Below are 2,940 nucleotides of genomic sequence, written 5' to 3' on the forward strand. Positions count from 1 at the left end.
TTAGCCATCCAAGGGATGAGCCGAGAAGCTTCACGGAGGTGTGAGACCTTGTGAATGCGTGATACTCCACTGAGGCGTGAGACCTTGTGGAAAGCATGGATCTTCACTGAGGCGTGAGACCTCGTGAACAGCATGAAACTTCATTGAAGCGTGAGACTTCGTGCAAGTGTGTAAATTCACTGAGGCGTGAGACCTTGTGAAAGCATAAAACTTCACTGAAGCGTGAGACTTTGTGAATGTGTGAGACTCCACAGAAGCGTGAGACTTCGTGAGAGCATTGATGACTCGAAGAGTTGTCGTGAGTGGCTGCACTCTTTTGTTTATGATTAATTGTATTTTGTCGCAGAATCGACATTTACCTTAGGGTATATTTTTAGAGACTTTAAGTTATCTAGAACACGTGGCGACGTGTCGGGTGAGGTCGGAGACGTTGTTTGGCTAATCACTTGCATTCATGCACTCATTTTGAGGTTAATACACGGCGTGATACCGGACCTCGGTGGATTCCAAAATGGTCATAAGACCCGGATTTCCATATTTAGGACACTACGGTGGTCCTCAGTAGCAGACGGAATGGCAGACCTACGGGTTCACTGCTGATCTGACTACTTTTGTGTGGTGTAAGAGACACGCGAGCAGGAAGGTACCCACCGTGGCTGGTGTTAGGGCCGTCTCGTTGATGTCCATCCTTCTTCCGGAATGCATTTTGTTACCAGCATTGCATTTCATGCAACATACATGCTAACTTAGTTGCTGAGTGTGATTGGTAACTGTTTATCCTATTTTTTTGAGGCATGCTACTTGTTTTTGTGGCTCTTTATATTTATTGTGATACATGCAACCCTAGGAAGCTACTCCAAAACTTATAAGCCTGAGAGGCGAGTATATATTATTCTATAATTATATCTGGCTTTATTAATTATATAATTCTTTGGAGTTGACCCTCGCGTCTGCTGTGTGTGTTTGGGCGGACTACGCCATTTGTCAGATGAGTATGGGGGATTGGTTTACCATGGTCAGCCCGTCAGGGGGGACCAGGTACGAGATGCTTGACCAAGACGACCCAGGTGCATGGGTGGTCGATCCCGAGGGCCACCGTGCGACCTACACCGGTCGGATCATGGAGGACCGTGTCGATCGATTCGGACGCTTGACGGAGGGAGTGATGAGGAGGCACATAGTGAGCTTCAACCTGCCTCCAGGAGTACACTGTGGACCCGGCTTGGGAGTACCTCCGCCGCCACCATCTCCTTCAGATGATGAGGATCCTTCTGAGGAGTTGCCAGTAGGTGGGGCTTCGACGGAGTCTAGTCCGTCTACTGCTGCTGCTGTCGTCGCGGATCTCGTTCCGGGCCCTGAGCCCGAGAGACCAGTGCGGGAGCGCATTAGGGTGGACAGAGAGGGCAGTGTTGAGTACGCCGACCTAGTCGTCCTGGATGCAGATTCGGATGACGACCGCGCTAGCATGTAGGATCGAGTGCTAGTGTGGGCTCCTCGGGTAGGGATAGTGTAGGAGTTGTGTCGATGCTCTGACCGTCATGCTTCCGTTTTTGGGGACCGGGTAGTTTTCCTACCGGTAGCTTTTGTGTGGTTTCCTATGGAGATCGCAGAGAGCTGGTTGGATTTAGGGGGTCTTTTCTTAGGCCGCTGGGCCAACTTGCTCTCAGTTTTTGTAGGTTAGTGTTGCGGACACAGCATCTTTATTTTGGACTGTACATATTGCCTTCGGGCGTTACTCTTTTCTGTCACCCGACACGAGGCATGTATATATAGTTGTATAGTAGTTCCTTTTATCTTTTGTTGGGGAGTTTTATTGCTTTCTGTCTTTAGTTATATTGTCGAAAAAAAATAATTCACGTTTTTCCGCTTAAAGTATTTTCTTTTGGTTACTAAAGTGACGCCACCGAAATCGGGGTGTTACATTTGTGGTATCAGAGCTTAGTCGAGTCTTTCGGGAGTCTTTGGGGAATAGGTCTTCTGTGCTAGGTTGTGTGACTCTGCGAAGAGTAAAAAATTGATTGTCTGCCAAGCGATTTTTCGCTTAGAATTGTTTGAAGTTATTGCTTAATCATATTGTATAGTTATTTTGGATGCTATCTTATGATGAGCATTAACTGGTTGTTAATTTAGCAGAACATGGTGAACGCTAACCAACTAGCTGAGATGATGGCCACTATGGCCCAAGCTGTGACTGCACAGGCAAACGATAATGCTATGAGGCGTGCTGCTGAGGAGGCACGTGATCAGCACCAACGCCAGAGGGAAGTGACAATGGATCAGAACAGAGGCCTGAATGATTTTAGGAGACAGGATCCACCTAAGTTCTCGGGGGGTACGGACCCGGACAAAGCGGATCTCTGGATCCAGGAGATTGAAAAGATCTTCGGTGTATTGCAGACTGCTGAGGGGGCCAAGGTGGGAATGGCAACCTTTCTACTGTTGGGTGATGCTGAGTACTGGTGGAGAGGCGCCAGAGGAATGATGGAAGTAAACAACCTGGAAGTGAACTGGACTTCGTTTCGTGCTGCTTTTCTGGAAAAGTATTTTCCAGATAGTGCGCGGGACGAGCGTGAGTCGCAATTCCTGACACTTCGTCAGGGTAGCATGTCCATCCCGGAATATGCTGCCAAGCTGGAATCGTTGGCCAAGCACTTTCGATTCTTCCGCAATGGGGTCGATGAACCCTACATGTGCAAGCGCTTTGTGAATGGGCTGAGGCCCGATATTGAAGACTCGGTGAAACCGTTGGGGATCACTCGTTTTCAGACTTTGGTTGAGAAAGCCACTGAGGTGGAGATAATGAAGAACAGGAGACTGAACCGTGTTGGGACAGGAGGGCCGATGAGGTCGGGCTCTCAAAATTTTCAAGGCAGAGGGAGATTTCAGAGTAGGAAGCCGTATCAACGTCCTGCAGGTAGAGGAATTGCTTCAGGATCTTAT

The sequence above is a fragment of the Lotus japonicus genome, chromosome 2, assembly GCF_012489685.1.
Source record: "Lotus japonicus ecotype B-129 chromosome 2, LjGifu_v1.2".
Lineage (NCBI taxonomy): Eukaryota > Viridiplantae > Streptophyta > Magnoliopsida > Fabales > Fabaceae > Lotus > Lotus japonicus.